The sequence below is a fragment of the Octopus bimaculoides genome, chromosome 11 (genome assembly GCF_046866305.1).
Source record: "Octopus bimaculoides isolate indiv1 chromosome 11, ASM4686630v1, whole genome shotgun sequence".
NCBI classification, from domain to species: Eukaryota; Metazoa; Mollusca; class Cephalopoda; order Octopoda; family Octopodidae; genus Octopus; species Octopus bimaculoides.
The window spans coordinates 27,749,526-27,770,250 of NC_142938.1; the positions used below are offsets into that span (position 1 = coordinate 27,749,526).

Consider the following 20,725-nt stretch of genomic DNA (forward strand, 5'->3'; position numbering starts at 1 on the left):
ATTTGCTTTCTAGAATTGGAGAAATCACTAAACCAACAATCAACTATCTGTAGCCTTATATAAGGTCTAGTATAACACAAATATTTATTTGCCTTTTCTAGTTTGCCATGATAGGGGTAGGGGTTTCTGTTATGTATCCTTTTGTTCGTGCTGGGATAATAAACAACTCACTGAAGGCCTTATTATGATTCTACATGTTTATTTACTTGATATGTTTACAAACAGTATATACACAGCGGAGTGATACACACTCTGCGTATCTGCCTTAGACACAGTTCATACTGCTTAGTAGATGCGCTTAACAAAATAGTACTACTAGTGGGGATGTATTCATATATACGTATACCTACGCATGCACATAGATATGAACGTGTAACATCTCTTCTTGAAAAAAAAAAGGATCTTTTGGTAATGAAAAGAATAGAAGTAATCTCCCTTACACTAATGGATTGTCAGCGCAAGGGTGGCAATCCTGCAGCAGAAACCGTGAGATTTTCTGCCCACACACATGGTTTTCTGCTTCCTAATCTAGCAGAAGTAGTTTTTTTTTTTTTTTTTTTTTTTGTCTTTTATCGGTATCGAATCGGTGGTAAAATGTTCGGTCTCCATCTGGTGGATCTTGTGCTCTGCACTGGTGTCTGAGGTGTGTTGTTGGGCTGCTGGTGGGTGGTTGGCGCCCGTTGGGGGTGATGATTCTGCCAGCTTCGGACATTTTCGGTAGGCGTGTCGTAGACATAACTTATACCGGTCTGTGGAGGATAACACCACCTCACCCAAAGTTATGCCAATAGAGTTTTGTTCCGGAACCTTGTGTTTACAAAATTAACTGACTATGAGGTTTTCTTCTCCACTCTCTACCCCCGCCAGTTGTAGAAGGTTCTGTGCCTCAGGTCATTTCAATCTGATGAGTCACTTATACAGCTAAACGCTTTATATGCACATACAAGTCATATGGTTACCTAAAGCTGCAAGTGCCTGATCCAAATTTATTGCAGGTATGGAAATTAAATGACCGCACATTTTGACCTTGTTTTTTTTTAAATTATAGATTAATGTATTCATCATCATCATCGTCGTTGTTTAACGTCCGCTTTCCATGGGTTGGACGATTTGACTGAGGACTGGTGAAACCCGATGGCTACACCAGGCTCCAATCTGATTTGGCAGAGTTTCTACAGCTGGATGCCCTTCCTAACGCCAACCACTCCGAGAGTGTAGTGGGTGCTTTTACGTGTCACTGGAACGAAGGCCAGTCAGGCGATACTGGCAACGGCCACGCTCAAAATGGTGTATTTTATGTGCCACCCGCACAAGAGCCAGTCCAGGGGCACTAGCAACAATCTCGCTCGAAAGTTCTTACACATGCTGCGGGCACAAGTGCTAGAAAGGCGACGCTGGGCACAAGTGCCAGAAAGGCGACGCTGGGCACAAGTGCCAGAAAGGTGACGCTGGGCACAGGTGCCATCACGATTTCGCTTGCCCCAACAAGTCTTTGCAAGCTGAGTTTCGTATCCAATGAAGGAGACGACGTTGGCATGGGTGCCAGTTATCGAATTTAGTTCGATTTCGATTTCACTTGCCTCAACTATTGTTGATAATAATAATAATAATAATAATAATAATAATAATAATAATAATAATAATAATAATAATAATAATAACAATAATAATAATACTTCCACCAGCAATCCAAATAACCAATGCCTTTACACACTCAACACACAATACAAGCAGTAATACAACAAAAGACTGCACCACACCTCAAGAGAAAAAAAAACTAACGCAATACAATACCAGGAAGAGTTTGCGCACTCCTAGTAACAGAAAAGAACACAATGCTGCATACATTGGAGGTGTAGCAGGTGATGCAATAGAAATTTGCTTCAAACTACCAAATGTTGAACATATAACAACAACAACAACAACAATATGAGAACTAATAGAGAAAAGACCATCGAATGGAAAGAAAATGTCCTTCATGGAAAGTTTTTTTTCAACAAATAGTGGATGAAGCTGATGAAGAATCCTGGATATGGTTAAGATATGCTTTGTTTTTATTCATTTTTTTTTAAGGAGACAGAAGGACTGATTCTTGCTGGTCAAGAACAAGCTTTACGTACTGATTCAATCAAGTGTAGCATTGATAAAACAGTAGCATCACCTTTGTGTAGACTATGTGGGAAAATCATCTGAGACAGTTAGACATATAATTAGTGGATGCTCAAAAATTACCCAAAAGGAGTTTTTAAAAAATGCCATCACAAAGTGGTAGTGTGAATACACTGGGAGTTGTGCAAAAGGTATGGCCTAGAATGTTCTAAGTGGTATGAGAATCAACCTTTGTCAGTAGGAGAGAATGATCAAGTGAAACTCATGGGATACGCTAATACACGAAGACAAAAAACTGCTACGTAACCGACCAGATATCACACTGCTACTGAAGGAGTCCAAAGAATGGACCAGCATCAACGAAGCTATACTTGCAGACCAAAATGTTAAGACAGAGGATGAGGAAGTCGGGAAGTACGAAAAATTAGGATTGGAAGTGAAAAGAATCCATAGAGCCTCAAAAGGGAGCCTGATGATATTGTGATCAGTGCACTTGGGTCATTTCAAAAAGAGAAATATTTTGGTCCCCAAAACTGAAAATACCAAACTTCGTAGGAAGTATTCAGGACAGTTCATGTGTTGAGGAAAGTGTTGCATCTCCAAGCTGTGGGATGACATAGACATAGATAAATCAGATGTTAAGTAAATAAAAATAATTATTATTATAACCCTTTCTACTAAAGGCACAAGGCCTGAAACTTTGGGAGAGGGGCCTACTCGATTACATCAACCCCAATGTTTCGTTGGTACTTAATTTATCGACCCCGAAAGGATGAAATGCAAAGTCGACCTCAGCGGAATTTGAACTCAGAACATAAAGACAGGCGAAATGCCGCTTAGCATTCCGCCCAGTGTACTAATAATAACAACAACAGCAGCAGCAGTAGCAGCAGCAGCAACAGTAGTAGTAGTAGTTGTAGGCCTTTCTACTATAGGCGTAAGGTCTGAAATTGAGGGAGGGAGATAATCGATTATTTTATCAACCCCGAAGGAAAAGATGAAAGTCGATAACGATGGAGTTCGACCTCAGAATGTAAAGTTGATAAAATGCCACTAAGCATTTTGTCCGGTGTGCTAACTATTTTGCTAGCTCCCCACTTTAATGATAATGATGATGATGATGATGATGATGATGACAATGACGATGACGATGATGATGATTACGATGACAATGATGATGATAATGATGATGATGATAATAATAAATAATAATAATAATAATAATAATAATAATAATAATAATAATAATAATAATAATAATAATGATGATGATGATGATGGTGATTTCAAGTTTTGGCACACGGCTAGGAATTTCGGGGAGAGGTTAAGTCAATTACATTGCCCCCAATACTCAACAGGTACTTATTTCATCGACCTGAACGGATGAAAGGCAAAGTCGACCATGGTGATATTTGAACTCACGATGTAACTAAGCCACTAAGCATTTCACCCAGTGTGCTAATGATTCGGCCAGCTTGCCATCTTCATTTAAATGAAATATTCCTTTTTACTATAGGCACAAAACGTAACATTTTATAGGAGGGGCAAGTCGATTACATCCACCCTAGTACTTGACTGGTGCTTATTTCATTGACCTTGAAAGGATGAAAGGCAGAGTTGATTTCGGTTGAATTTGAACTCTGATCGTAAAGCCGAAGAAATGCTGCTAAGCATGTTGTCCGGAGTGCTAACGATTTTGCCGTTCCAAGCAGCGCGGCCAGTAGTATGCCCATGATCTCAGATATTGCATCCAGATTCTTTGACTCCTGTGCTGATGAAGGTGTAGCGCCTCTGAACTGCGGGCAGGAGGTGAGGCATTATTACATTCAACCGATCGTAAAAGATCGATGAATTAGAAAACAACAACAACAATGATAATGGTGATGATAGATGATGATAACGATGACAGTGGTGGTGATGATGACGATGACGATGTCGGTGATGACGTTAATGGTGAGGGTGATGAGGACTACGATAACGATAACGATGTTGATGATGATGATGATGATGGTAATCTTCCAGTTTAGAGAGGTAAAAAAGTAAATAAAAATACAAGGGAAATAACTTAACGTCTTATTAGTATTATCCGTACTCTCCTCACCCCACCCGTTCACAGCAAGTTGTTTTACACCTGTTACACTATTTTTCTTTTTAATTTTTGAGCTCGTTTCAAACGCTTTAGTTTGACCGTTATTTCCCTATACTGGAAGATTACCATAAGTTGTTGTGCAGCCGGTACTATGATATTCAATCACGTGTGTGATTTATTTATAAACAGCTAAAAGAAAAAACACATTTCAGAGTAGTACGGATAATACTAGTAAGACGTTAAGTTATTTCCCTTGTATTTTTATTTACTTTTCTACCTTCATAAACTGGAAGATTACCGATGATGATTATGATTATGATGGTGATGATGGTTATGGTATTGTATAGTGCTCAAAAGCATAATAACCATATATAAGTAGGATGTAGTCGATTCTGTGTATCTAGTTATTCACATTTCGAAGTATATAATTATTCAGTTCTATATTTAAGAGATGAGAAATTATTTACATTATTTACATTATCTACATTTGACGGATATTCGTCCTCATCTTGTTTGTTGTTAACACAACGTTTCGGCTGATATACCCTCCAGCCTTCGTCAGGTGTCTTGGGGAAATTTCGAACCTGGGTTCTCATTCCTATCGATGTTACTATTATTATTATTATTATTATTATTATATTATTATTATTAACCAATGAATCGAACTCGGAACCTTGGGGTTAGTAGCCCGCGCTCTTAACCACTACGCCATATGCCCGTGGGCAATTATGGGGTGAATTTTAAGGCTTATAAATCTATTATTTTTCTATCCTTCCTCAATACCGGTTCCCATATGCTATTCATATCTGCACTCGGTCTGCTTAGGAGGTTGTTGTGTCCTAGCATATGAGCTGCTTCTTTTAGTTTTCGTATTTTCCAGTGTTGTTCCCTGTCTATTATTTTAACTTCATCCCACAGGGGGAGGTGGTTTCCATTTTTCCATACATGATCAGCTATACCCGATTTATCGATATCTCCTCGTGTCACAGCTTTGCGATGTTCTTCTACCCTTATTTTGAGGGGGCGACATGTTTCGCCTTTGTATAACCTACCACAGCTGCATGGGATGGAGTACACGCAGTTTTTGGTCATATTCTCTTCTGTTGGTGGTTTTACCCGAAGGAGATATTTGCGAAGTGTTGTATTGCTCTTGAATACTGCCCTGATGTCATATGGGCCGCATATCTTTTGTATCTTTTAGGAGAGGCCTTTCACATAGGGTAGACAGACTGTAGACAGTTTATTGGTTTCATCCTCTCTTTTCTTCATAATTGGAGTAGATAATATATTCTTGGGGTAGTTGTTTCTTAATAGATTGTTACTGAGCTTGATCATTTCCTCGTGGTGGGTATCACGATCGCTACTTATATTCTTTGCTCGGTGTTTTAGGCACTGAGCAATTCCTCTCTTTACACTGTATGGATGGTGGGAATTGAAGTTAAGGTATCGTCCAGTGAAGGTTGGCTTGCGATATACGGATGTCCTGAATCCATACTCGGTGCGTGTTATTAATACGTCCAGGAATGCCAGCTGATTGTTCTGTTCCTTTTCCATGGTGAACTGTATGGATGGATTTATTGAGTTCACATGATCTAGCAGCATTTGGACATCTTGCTGGTGGGGCCAGAGAATAAAGGTGTCATCAACGTATCGCAGCCATAGGGTTGGTTTTAGTGGTGTTGATCCTAAAGCCAAATTCTCGAAGTATTCCATGTATATATTGGCTATTATCGGTGATAATGGCGAACCCATAGCTAAACCATCTTCTCGTCGATATATATCAGTGTCCATACTGAAGTAGGTAGTTTCTACACAGAAAGTCAACATTTCCATCAAGTTTGTTGTTGGTATACTAGTGCGTTCTTTTAGATGGGTGTCTGTCACTAGTTTTTCTTGAATCACCGATAGTGATTTCCCTTGTCCGCTACAGTGGTGATGAACAAGTCTGACTACTCCGAAAAATTGGCAAGTCTTATAAGTGATGGTAGCTACAGTAGAGTAAAGAAAGACCCAACTCTGAAAACAGAGAGGAAGTTGTCACAGATCTTGATCAAGAACAAGGATCACTTCACACCAATGAAGTACAGACAGCTGACTCAACACTACAGTAAACTACCACACATGTACGGTCTCCCTAAGATTCACAAGGAAGGTATTCCACTAAGACCTATAGTGAGCTGTAGGGGTTCAGCATGTCATCCACTGAGCCGCTTCTTGGTGGATATAATCAGTCCATTAGCAGGAAAGTCAACATCATACGTGAAGAATTCCATCCACTTCACAGAATTGATCAAGGATACTCCCATTGAATGCAACCAGATGGTGAGTCTAGATGTGATAAGTCTATTCACCAAAGTCCCAACTGGTGAAGCACTATCGGTGATTCAAGAAAAACTAGTGACAGACACCCATCTAAAAGAACGCACTAGTATACCAACAACAAACTTGATGGAAATGTTGACTTTCTGTGTAGAAACTACCTACTTCAGTATGGACACTGATATATATCGACGAGAAGATGGTTTAGCTATGGGTTCGCCATTATCACCGATAATAGCCAATATATACATGGAATACTTCGAGAATTTGGCTTTAGGATCAACACCACTAAAACCAACCCTATGGCTGCGATACGTTGATGACACCTTTATTCTCTGGCCCCACCAGCAAGATGTCCAAATGCTGCTAGATCATGTGAACTCAATAAATCCATCCATACAGTTCACCATGGAAAAGGAACAGAACAATCAGCTGGCATTCCTGGACGTATTAATAACACGCACCGAGTATGGATTCAGGACATCCGTATATCGCAAGCCAACCTTCACTGGACGATACCTTAACTTCAATTCCCACCATCCATACAGTGTAAAGAGAGGAATTGCTCAGTGCCTAAAACACCGAGCAAAGAATATAAGTAGCGATCGTGATACCCACCACGAGGAAATGATCAAGCTCAGTAACAATCTATTAAGAAACAACTACCCCAAGAACATATTATCTACTCCAATTATGAAGAAAAGAGAGGATGAAACCAATAAACTGTCTACAGTCTGTCTACCCTATGTGAAAGGCCTCTCCGAAAAGATACAAAAGATATGCGGCCCATATGACATCAGGGCAGTATTCAAGAGCAATGCAACACTTCGCAAATATCTCCTTCGGGTAAAACCACCAACAGAAGAGAATATGACCAAAAACTGCGTGTACTCCATCCCATGCAGCTGTGGTAGGTTATACAAAGGCGAAACATGTCGCCCCCTCAAAATAAGAGTAGAAGAACATCGCAAAGCTGTGACACGAGGAGATATCGATAAATCGGGTATAGCTGATCATGTATGGAAAAATGGAAACCACCTCCCCCTGTGGGATGAAGTTAAAATAATAGACAGGGAACAACACTGGAAAATACGAAAACTAAAAGAAGCAGCACATATGCTAGGACACAACAACCTCCTAAGCAGACCGCGTGCAGATATGAATAGCATATGGGAACCGGTATTGAGGAAGGATAGAAAAATAATAGATTTATAAGCCTTAAAATTCACCCCATAATTGCCCACGGGCATATGGCGTAGTGGTTAAGAGCGCGGGCTACTAACCCCAAGGTTCCGAGTTCGATTCACGGCAGCGACCTGATTAATAATAATAATAATAATATAATAATAATAATAATAGTAACATCGATAGGAATGAGAACCCAGGTTCGAAATTTCCCCAAGACACCTGACGACGGCTGGAGGGTATATCAGCCGAAACGTTGTGTTAACAACAAACAAGATGAGGACGAATATCCGTCAAATGTAGATAATGTAAATAATGTATATAATTATTGTTGATGTTGACAATGCTGTTCCAATTGTGGTAAACAAATAGTTTGTCGTAATATTGCATCTATATCTATTTTAAATGTAGGTCTCTAAAAATAAACTGTTCTGACTTAGCTATCACTCCTACCAACACCTTTGTCCCTAGTTTCCACGTAAAATTTTCTATCGCCTCCCAGGGGTGAATGCCGACCACTTTGTGAAACGTTGACGTAGTCCTTTTATTGACATCTTTTGTCGGTTTACTTTCGTTTAAGAAAACGAGAATTTACGTGCTTTTGAGTTAATAGAGGGAGGTAACTTACAGAAGAGTTACGCCCCTTTGTTAACTATTCTGACTAAATTCTTTTACTGTTGTTATATTTCGGAACACTTTTTTGTTTCTTTAAGGAGAAAAACAACTAGTTTAAAATTTCTGATTGAGATCTATGTAGTAACTACTGGATAGTAAAATTTATTTACCAGCATAGCGTGGCAATCCTGACTAGGATTATGTTACTACTTTTAACCGCAGGAAAACATTTTTCTTGTCAAAAAAAACGCACTATATATTCGTTCTTCACTCGTTTATTATTGTTCTTATTTCATCTAATGTCCAGACAATGGACAAACGATAAAACAAGGACAATAATAAACGAGTAAATAATGAATATATAGTGTGTTTTTTCTTTTCTTTTTTTTCTTTTCTTTTGGCAAGAAAAAGAAAAATGGAAGTCCTGGACTATAACAATATCTGTTTCAACACACGGTTTCACATTATGAATCCTTTCAATATATTTATTGTAATTAGAGGCGGCAAGCTGGAAGAATCGTTAGCACGCCTGACAAAATGCTTAGCGGCATTTTGTCAACCCTTATGTTTTGAGCTCAAATTCTGCTGAGATCCATTTTGTCTTTCATCCTTTTGAGGTTGATAAAGTAAGAACCAGTTGAACACTGGGGTCGATAATCAACTTAGCCCTCTCCCGGAATTGCTGGCCTTGTGCCAAAATTTGAAACCAATATTTTTTTTTTTTTTTAGGTCGATCAAATAAGTATCAGTCAAGTACCGGAGTCAATGTAATCAACTTTCACTTTCCTTGAAAGACTTTCCTTTGGCCTTTTGCCAAAATTTGAAACCAATTGTTTATCAAAATAGAGCAGTGAGCTGGTAGAATAGTTAGCATGTTGAACTAAATGCTTAGCAGCACTCTGCTAAGGTTTACTGTGTCTCATCTTCAGGCTTGATAAAATAAATATCAGTTGAACACCAGGGTTGATGTAATTGACTTATTCCAGTCCTTAGAATTACTGGCCTTGGGTCAAAGTCTGAGGCCAACATTTTATCTAAATTCCAAGGCACCAATCAGGCAGAATTGTTACCATACCAGAGAAAATGCTCAGTGGCATTCCTTCTCGCTCATTACATTTCTGAGTTCAAATTCTGCTGAGGTTGATTTTACCTAACAGCTATGATTATCGATCCTTGGATTGATAATTAACTACAATCAAAGCTGACTATCCATCTAAGAATGGATTATTAATTAAACGAGTAATTCACATACCTATTATTGCAAGAAAGTCTTCATCGCATCTTTTGTTGTTTTTTAGTCTGTTACCAGCTACAATTAATTAGACATCTGATCAAAGACATTTCATTCGTGAATGTCCTATCTTTTTTTAAGGATATCAATGACTATTTCTAATTCTTCTCTTTCTAATTTAAGATAGTGGCAGATAATTTGAGGGAAATTTGACTGTTGTGACTAGCAAATTGACTGAGTGTGCAGAAACAATTGAGTAGACATATGATCACAGACATTCCATCAATGACCATCCCATTTTTTTAGAGGAATCAATTACTATATTTCATTCATCTTTTCCTTTTTTAACATGATAGTGTATAATTCAAGGAAGATTTGCCTGTTGTTTCTAGCAATCATAGCATCTTTTAAATTATCACAGTGCTGCTCTGAATAAAGTAGCTGTTGTGATAAGAAGAGCATCAGAGTGTAAAAAAAAATCTGCCTCAACAAAGTCCCTTCTGACCCATAGAAAAGTGGACATTAAAACAAGTAATGAGGGTTCTTATAAATTAGGGGCTTACCAATAGATTTTGCAGATCTTCCTTGACTGGTAAAGGAAATGTGACTGATGTTCAGATTGAACACTCAGAGTCTGACATTACATGCAGAGACTTGGATACTATAGTTCTGAGAAAGAAGGATTGAGTGAAGTGTTTAACCCTTTAGCATTCAGATTACCCTGTCAAAAGTAATGCTTATCTATTCACATCATTTTGAATTGTTCATACTTTATTTTGTAGCATCAACTTTTTGATGATGTGATTGTATATTTTTAAAATGACATTGTAGGATAAGTATGAGAAGCTACATAAAATAGGTAGAATATCTGGGCCAGATGTGGCTGGTTTAAACACTAAAGGGTTAATAAGGGTTTAAGAAAGTGATGTAGAGTGGGGATGACAAAAGGATGAAAGACTACAAAAGACTTGAATAGATTTGAAACACTGATTGATGATTTCAAGATGCTGGAATGATTGTAATAAAGATAGAGGCTAGAAATAGAGGATAAAGAGCATAAATGAGCTTTTGATAAAGTGCAAATCTTTGGCCAGTTTGGGATGATGTTCAGACTCTTTGAGTCTGTAGCACTAGACCCACCCCTTACCAAAATGGCCAGCAACTGCTCAGAGATAAAACAGTATATTGCTTCTGCCAACTCACTGTAACTGAATTAGGGAGAGGTCACTGAGCTTTGACAAATAAGTAAAAACAACTTACTGTTTAACCAACTTGAACAAACAATCGATAAGTTAATTGGATATCAAATCAATTAATTAATGATAAAGGAGTGGAATTGAATACATGTGTTTGTTGGTAATATTGGCATAGTAACTCACCCTGACACAACAAAGTTTGTTTCAATACGTGAATTCACATAAAGAACCTTGCAAACCAGATACAAAAATGAAATATTGTTTTAATTATGTGGAAATGCAATATTTTAGGTACTCTACTCGTTACAGTGATGCCTACACTTGATGCACTATGGCTGTCTCTCCTTCTCCCTCCCCTGGCTCCTACAGACTACCCAACCATGTCATATTTTCCTTTTCTCCCCAACTCCCGATGACTGCATCGGCCTGCTGCTTGCCCTTACCCACACTTCTGGATCCCTGTTTCTTCCCCAGCTCATTGTTCTTGTATCAGTCACCCTTCAACCCTCCCCATTTTAGCAATTTGCTTTCACCACTCCTTCATTCTCTTTCCCATATAATCTTGCAAACCACCATCCACTCACTTCTACTCAGCTTGTGCCTTGTGGGGCTACCTGGATACCTCATTACCATTATCTACCTCTGGCAACTCCTATAGATCATTTTCTCTTCCCCACCCCACTTCTCCCTACTAGATATGAGCAGCCATGCAGATCCTTCTACACGAACCTGCTCTTCCTCCATCTCTCATAGTAATCCCCTTGTCCCCTAACATGAAGCTGAACCCCACATTTCATCTCCCACAGAGTTTATAGTTCAGTAAACTGCATGATCTCAATGGTGCAGTTTGTACAAAAAAAATACCCAATCCATTCTGTAGAGTGGTTGGTATTAAGAAGGGCATCCAGCCATGAAAACCATGCCAAAGCAGACATTGGAGTTCAATGCAGTTCTTGCACACTTTGGATCCTGTCAAACCAAGGAGTTCATGCCAGCATGGAACATGAATGTTAAATGATGGTGATGATGATGATGACAAGAATTAATTATGTGGAGGTATGTAGCTTAGTGGTAAGGGTGTAAGGATCATAATCATAATGCCATGGGTTCAATTTCAGAACTGAGCAGTACATTATGTCCTTAAGTAAGGTACTTAATTTCACACTGTTCCTCTATATTCAACTGAAAATGAGTACCGACCAAGTACTAATGCAGCTTTCTCTTCTTCCATCTGTCACACTCTGGATGAACTACTGGATCAATGGATGGGACAAACCAAGAGGTTGTTTATGTCTGCTAGCAACTGCATAGGCTCCTAAAACAATTAGAAAAAGCATGATATATATTAGCCTTGCCAAACTCATTCATGGGTGACAGCTAACTTAAGGAATATTGATTACAAAGCCACCCTTTTTTTGTTGGGGAGCAGTTTAGTCATTTCAACCAAGTCTAGTATATGACTGATATTCATTTTACCAACCCAAGAACAACGAATATCAAAACATTAACTGTAACAGGATTTGAACTTTGAACATGAAAAATCAAAACTACATATCTTCTGAAATAATTTTGTATTTTTTTTTCTGCTACTTTCATGGATTTTCATGTCTCTGTTGCCTTCTAATTCTACTATTATGAATTTAAATTGGGAGCTTGATTCATAGTGAATCTTTAATTAGCTGTTAACACAATGATAGATGCCACCCCTATGGATATATTGCAGTTACTCTCTTGATAGAGCTTGCTGATCCTGATTGTTGATCTTCTAGGCTTCCTCCATCAGTGTCAATATAAGAAGCACCATTGTCTCAGTTGAACTCTTCTACTATCTCTTCACAATCCACCATGCTGCAGTTCCATGACTTCACCTTATCCCTGACAGGGCACGCATACCTGAATGAATTAATAAAACACACATACCTGACTGAATTAATTAATAAGTGGAAAATATCAATTAACAGAAAATATTTAAGGGGAATGCATTTTTTGTTGGAATTTATGGGGAAAATACAGAATTTTTTTTTTTAATCAAAATTAGTTATAGATATGTGGAAGATGTAATGTATTTATTTGTTAATTAATAACTATTCTATGCTTATACTAATGAGCCAAGATATATTAAAAAAAGATGGAAGAAAATCATCAATGTTCCTCATAAATATATGCATCATCATCATCATCATTATTTAACATTTGTCTTCTATGTTGGCGTTGGTACACAATGCTGTCTTCAAAGTCCTCAGATCCTGTCAAGTCAACCAACCCAAACCAGCACAGAAAATGGACGTTAAATGATGATGAATTTTAAAGACTCACTGTTATTATAAAATAGTGAAGAAGCATGTGAATAACTTGTCCTAATAATTAGAATCCATTCCATCATTATCAAAACAGAGATAGTAAAATGGAAACAAGAATCATAGCAAGAAGCATAGTAGTAGTAGTAGTAGTAGTAGTAGTAGTAGTAGTAGTAGTAGTAGTAGTAGTAGTAGTAGATTAAAGTTCTACAATGAAGTTTTCTTGGTTCTTCTGTGAAAGTATTTTATGTTTCATGCGTTGTTATATATGTTAATGAAACACTATGTTAACGAGATGATCATCTCAAACGATGAAATTGATAAAAACATAACAACTGAATCTAGTCCAGTATGATTCACATGTGACACAGTGGGATATGAAATTGGTGAGAGAGAGGGGGTGAGAAGGTAGAGAAGAGAGAGAAGAGAGAGAAAGAGAGAGAAGAAAGAGAGAGAGAGGAAAGAGAAAGAAGAGAGAGAGGAAATAGAGAGAAGAGAGAGAGAGGAAATAGAGAGAAGAGAGAGAGAGGAGAAAGAGAGAAGAGAGAGAGAGAGAAGAGAGAGAGGGAAGAGAGAGAGAGAAGAGAGAGAAGAGAGAGAGAGAGAGAGAGAGAGAGAGAGAGAGAGAAGAGAGAGAGAAGAGAGAGAGAGAGAGAGAAGAGAGAAGAGAGAGAGAGAGAGAAGAGAGAAGAGAGAGAGAGAGAGAAGAGAGAAGAGAGAGAGAGAGAGAAGAGAGAAGAGAGAGAGACACACACACACACAGGCAGGTAGACATCCAAAGAGGCAAACCAAGATTAGGTGAAAACTGTTGCTGTTACTGGGAATTCATTTCTGCCTGAGAAAATAATTAACTTAATGAAGTCATTTGGAGAGACAAAGCAGAAAGTTAACAGAATAAAATGAAAACATGATTTTGGATTTGATGAAGCTGTGACCAGGAAGTAGAAACTTATGAAATTATTAATGTTATTAATCTAGTTTTAATTAGTGTTGGTGGGAAAATGTTTAATGGTGATTTTTTAAAGAGAACATCTCAACCATGTCAGATACAAACCAATATTACTGATAAAGTTTAAGGTTGCAAGTTGGCAGAGTTGTTAGCAGGTCAAGTGAAATGCTTAGCAGCATTTTGTTTGTTTTCAAATCCTGAGTTCAAATTCCATCGACATCGATTTTGCCTCTCATCCTTTCAGGGTCGATAAAATAAGTACCAGTTGAGCACTGGGGGTTGATCTAATTGACTTGCCCCTCCCCTGAAATTGCTAGCCTTGTGCCAAAATTTGAAGCCAGTATTACTGATATAGTTATCATCACCAGCACTGTCATCATCACCACCATTATCACCATCACCATCATCATCATCTTCCTCACTATCATCATTTTAAATACATTCCCCATACTGGCTTACTTTGGACGGTTTTGATAGGATTCAAAAGATCAGAGGATCAGTATCTTATTATTGCTATGGTTTCTATGGCTGGATGCCCTTACCAACCACTGTACAGGGTGCATCTTTTATGCACCAACACCATAGAGTTTGCCTTGTTATCAGCAAGACCAAAGAGCCTCTCATGCTGTTTGTTGTCACTGCTCAAATCCATTACCAATCACTTACAGAGTGTATTGGGTACATTATGTGGCACCAGCACTGTTTAGGGTGCCTTGTAACTTGCAAAGTGAAAGAGAGATCTCATGATGTATGAAACAGATTTAATGTTGTAAGAAGATGGTGGTGGAAGGGGAAACAGGGAACCATTGTTGGGGTCGGAGTAATGGAGATAGGGAAGAGGGGGAGGAGAAGAGTGAGAAGGAGAGACAAGCAAGTAGTAACGGTAATAGGGAGCATTGAATTGATAGACCCAGTGATGGGGTGGATCATCCTGGTTGCCAGGCCAGTGTTGGTTGGACAGTTTGTCTGGGTCCAAGATAATTCTTATTGGAGTGAAGCAGGTTTATTGTTGAGAAAAAGAGGTAGGAGCAAAATGAACAGAAGTAGTGTTAGGAAAGAAGACAATAGGAGGGAAAGGGAAAAGTAGAGTCAGAGAATTAATGATAAGGGTGGTGGGGAAAGCTGAATGGGGAGAGACGCAGTGGTACCCTACTGTGGTATGTGGAGGGGAGATGAGATGATTGGGAGGATTCCTCAAAGTCATATATCCAACAGAAGTATGATGACAGAAGAATAAGGCTGAATGGGTAAAGGTTGCCAGAGTGCAATCTCTTCCTCCTCAAGCATCTTGACTCATAAGGAAAGAGTAAGGGGTATTCAGTGGCCTGGAAACAAAATTTGCTTAGTGGGTGAAAACCTGTGTCCAAATTTTTTTATGTAAAATATGGTTTTTTTTTCAGTGTCAACATTAAAGCAAATGCAGGCATAATAATGATTTTTATTATTATGAGGGTTAGCTGCAATATTCATAGGCTGGGCAAAACACTCTCATGGAATGTGACCAAATGAAGTTCATTTCTTAACATAGTTCCTCTTACTTTCCACACACTTCCAGAAGTAGTTGCAGTATTTGGATTGCACTGGTGAAGAAGCTATCTTGTTGGTCAAAATAGTCTTCAACAGCACATATGACATCATCATCACGGTGATACTGGTGCCCAGCTGAGAGATTTTTTATGTTGGGAAACAGATGATAATCAGATGGAACCAAATCACTAAAATAAGGAGGGTGGTCAACCAGTTCAAAGCCAGTCGCACACAGCAGCCATTGAAACCAAGAACTTGTGTGCTAAAGTCAGATATTCTACAGCATTGGGTATCACCAGTTAACACAGTCCTCTCATGTCCCTTACCAATATAATATCATGAGATCATCTTCAACCACCTCACCACAAGTTTTCCTTGGTTTCCCTCTTACTCAAGTACCATTAACGTAGGAGCATTTGGCGCTTGCGCTTGCTTACGTACCCATGTCCTAGAGAAACAAGATCTCATTCATCGGTTTTTCTAGGCGCTTGGTCACGATAGCTTTTCATAACTGCCTTAACAAGTTAGCATTGAACTTTCCATTGATGGTGCGACCATTTTGAAGATAGTCTATAAACACAATATTTTTTGCATGAATGTATAGTATATGTAATAATGTGAAGTATATTTTGTATATTAAAATGTTTAATTTCAGAAATTTATCAAGTGAAGCAAACATAAGCAGTAAAAATACAAATTACAAATTATAGTACATGACAAAAACTATTTGTTTCAGTCATTTGACTGTGGCCATGCTGGAACACCACCCTTAGTCAAACAAATCAACCCCAGGATTTATTCTTTGTAAGCCTAGTACTTATTAGTCTCTTTTGCCGAACTGCTAAGTTACGGGGACATAAACACACCAATATCGGTTGTCAAGTGATGGTGGGGGAGGACAAACACAGACAGACAAAGATATACATATATATATATATATATATATATATATATATATATATATATAAATATACGACAGGCTACTTTCAGTTTCCGTCTATCAAATCCACTCACAAGGCTTTGGTCAGCCCAAGGCTATAGTAGAAGACACTTGCTCAAGGTGCCACATAGTGAGACAGAACTAGGAACCATGTGGTTGGTAAGCAAGCTATTTACCACACACACACACACACCTATATATATATATATATATATATATATATATATATATATATATATATATGCGAGTAAAAATAAATACAAAAAAAGGTGGATTTTTTTGTATGATTGTGTATAGAGGAATATATTATTTTGCTTAAAAGAGTTCCAACACTGTCTGTTTTTTATGTTTTATTTATATTCCTGCAGAACTAATGTGGGGTATAGAATATGGAATATACAATATATAATATAACATACAATATATAATATAAAATAAAATAAAAATGGATGGCACCATGAAATAAAGTATTGAATGTAGATGAAATATTGAGTGTTCAATATAAAGGATCAAATATATAAATATATAAATGCGACTCGAGTTTCAGGGCTATTTCCCTTCGTCATGGCCGGTATGACAGTCTTTATGCATCTCATTCCAGGGTGAAAAACTAGAGGTAGTCGATAGCTTCCGCTATCTGGGCGACCAAGTTAGTAGTGGGGGTGGGTGCGCTGAAAGTGTAGCTGCTAGAATAAGAATAGCCTGGGCAAAGTTTAGAGAGCTCTTACCCCTGCTGGCGACAAAGGGACTCTCACTCAGAGTAAAAGGCAGACTGTATGACACATGCGTACGAACAGCCATGCTACATGGCAGTGAAACATGGGCTGTAACTGCTGAGGACATACGTAAGCTTGCAAGGAATGAAGCCAGTATGCTCCGTTGGATGTGTAATGTCAATGTGAATACCCGTCAGAGTGTAAGTATCTTGAGAGAAAAGCTGAACATTAGAAGCATCAGTTGTGGTGTGCAAGAGAGACGATTGCGCTGGTATGGACATGTGGTGAGAATGGATGAGGATAGCTGCGTGAAAAAGTGCCACACCCTAACAGTTGAGGGAACCCGTGGAAGAGGTAGGCCCAGGAAGACCTGGGCTGAGGTGGTGAGGCAAGACCTTCGTACATTGGGCCTCACTGAGGCGATGACTACTGACCGAGACCTTTGGAAATGTGCTGTGCGTGAGAAGACCCGGCAAGCCAAGTAAGATCGTTGCCAGTGCCCCTGGACTGGTTCTTGTGCAGGTGGCACATGAGATGCACCATTTTGAGCATGGCCGTTGCCAGTACCGCCTGACTGGCTCCCGTAGGATTTTCGAGCGAGATCGTTGCCAGTGCCCCTGGACTGGCTTGTGCAGGTGGCACATAAAAGACACCATTTCGAGCGTGGCCGTTTTCGTGCGGGTGACACGTAAAAGCACCCACTACACTCTCTGAGTGGTTGGCGTTAGGAAGGGCATCCAGCTGTAGAAACTCTGCCAAATTAGACTGGAGCCTGGTGTTGCCATCCGGTTTCACCAGTCCTCAGTCAAATCGTCCAACCCATGCTAGCATGGAAAGCGGACGTTAAACGATGATGATGATATGTATATATATATATATATATATATATATATATATATATGTATGTACACACACACAGTAAAACAGACAAATTGATTTAAAAATTGCACAGAAGGTAGCAATTTGAAAAATCACATACAAGTGGTGCGGAGGGGTTGGCCACAGCGGTGGTAGCATAAGATGTGTGTTTTGGCATTAGCTGGTGCTGCTTGTACGAAGTGCATGTTTTGTAAATGAGTGAAATTGCAGTTACTGCATATGCATACTCTCTTGCATTGAGAAAACTTGCATATTTTGGGGTATCATGCATTTATAGATTTTACTTTATTTACAGTTGGAAAATTTGAGGTGTAGATTTTCAATTATGTGCATTACAATTATTTCGACAGGATTAAAATAAAAATTATATTTTCTTTAAAGTGATGTTATGTTGCCAACTTAATGTGGGAGTCCCATGAAAGGGAAGAATGCTACTGCTATTTAGCCCTAGGAAACACCATTTCCAGTTGGCCATGACACATTTTCTGTGTACTTATGTTTTCAAAGGGGAGATAAGCACCTCCACCCAGCAAAGCCAGCATCCAGAGACTAGTTTCAGAGTCATTGCTCATCGTCAGTCTGGAGTAGCATGGCTTGCTAGCTGTCAATGCTTGTTCACCCTTGGAAACATATAAATTTCAAGTGAAATACATTTATTGATTTTACTTTAAGTTTCGAATCATTCTCCCACTCCAGGCTTTGGTGGAACTCTGCTTTAAGCATGCTATATAACCCCTTGTAACTTTTATAGTTTTAAGAAATTTTGAAAACGTTTGCAAATTTGTGTTCTACACATGGGTATTTATACGTCTATGAAGCAAAACAATTTTTTAATCTTTCCAATTTTGTTTTTTCAAAATACAATCCAAATTTTTTTGCTTGAATCCCAGGAATAGATTGTTAAATGCCTTTATTGAAAAACATCAATCCGTCTGTGACAAACATGGAAGGTATCAGGTGGTCATAAGCTATGCTACAAATAACAGCTGAATACCCACCTTTTTTTTTACTTTTAAATAATCATAGAATTTCTAGGTGTGGAACACAAATTCGCAAAAATTTTCTGGAAATACCTAGAAGTAAAAAAAAGTTATATGGGGTTATATTGTGTGCTAAAAGCAGAATTCTGCCCAGCCTTTGTTTCTTCACTTTAAAAATTAATATTTTTAAAAGACATTTTGCTGAAATAGGTTTTCAATTTGGCAGAGGTGAAGGACATGCACCCTCTTTCAGTTATTATTTGGGGGTCTTTTTCTACAGAAACCCACCTTTTTGACTGCAGAGATTCCGAATCTGCAAAAAAAAAAAATTGGCATTTCAAAATTTTAATTCCCCCCCAACCCCCACTTTTTTTTAGAAATTTTTTTAGGTGGAAAATACAGAGATTATGATTCTGAAAAAAAAAAAATTGGTAAAATTTCAATTTCTCAAAAAAATAATAAACACCCCTCCCCTCCTACTAAAATAGCAGATGTAAAAAGTATCTAAACTCGACATGCTAGAAACAGCAGTTAAACAACGAATCACTTTTTCAAAACTTTGGTTTCCCCCACACCCTTTTTTTTCTTTGCCAGAGGGGTGAAGGCGAAAATAAAAATTTTGAAATGTTGATTTCTTTTTGCAGATTCAGAATATCCTCAGTAGAAAAAGTGGGTTTCTGTAGAACCCCATCTCCCCCAAAATAACCGAAAGGTCCATGGTCCTTTACCTCCGCCTGTCGATTCTTTATGTAATACTGCTGTTTCAAATATATAAATCTGAAAAAAAAAGTGAAAAATGTTAAAATTTTACGATAGCTGAAAGAATGAATTGAAACTCCTCCAAAGAATATTTTTCTAAATTTTATTCACACGATTATACACTCTCGAAAGCGGCAAAATATTTAAAAGTTTGCGTTTTTCAGAGTTATAAAGGAACAACAAATAAAATATATAAAACAGTCAGCCAATCAGCTACACAAAAGGGTCAATATACAGATCTTCACCCGTGAACTAAAAAAAATTTTTAAAAACCCCACCTGCTGGGTGTTAACATGTAGAAAACTAATATGAAAAAAAAAAATTGCGCTAACGACCCTGAGAGGGGGGAGGACTTTCGGAAAATTCAGAAGATCCAATTTTTCCGTCATAACTTTCGGTGAAATGGATATATATTGATTTTTCTAAGGAATCCCACGTTTTTGGTTATGGAGGATCCAATTCTGAAAAAAAAAATTGAAGAAAATCACATTTTCAAAATTTCAATGGGAAATTTTTTTTTTTAAAGTTAAAAAAAAAAACAAAAACACTTTAATTTCACATGAACTACTTTGTCATATCACTGCGGGAAATTACTCTGAAAGAAATCTTTGCAGAAAGGTGAGTAGATTGATTACATTATGTTATTGCAGTTTTGTGAGATTTTGGTGTTATTTCTAACATGTGGTTAGCCTGCTTGAAGGCTTGGTGGTATATATATATATTGTTGAAACATTGAAATTTTACGAACAAATTTGGTTCAGAATCATAATCTTCGTATTGTTCTACGTATTTTGCAAAAAAAAAAAAAAAAAAAATCCGGAAAAGTGAAAAATGAAGTGGGGGAGAAGGGAATTGAAATTTTGAAAATGCGAGTTTTTAATGTTTTGTTTTTTTTCAGAATCGAATCCTCCATTACTAAAAACGTGCAATTCCG

The 20,725-nt window shown here is 38.0% G+C and overlaps 1 long non-coding RNA gene across 1 annotated transcript in view; it reads right to left on the minus strand.

Annotated features, from left to right (window-relative positions):
* Positions 1–19,880: 19,880 nt before the first annotated feature.
* The window catches only part of LOC149133216 (uncharacterized), a 1,744-nt gene continuing 899 nt past the window's right edge, over positions 19,881–20,725 (minus strand). The window contains exon 2 of the long non-coding RNA XR_016243620.1: positions 19,881–20,252. This is a non-coding gene — a long non-coding RNA (uncharacterized LOC149133216). The remainder of the gene's footprint in view (positions 20,253–20,725) is intronic.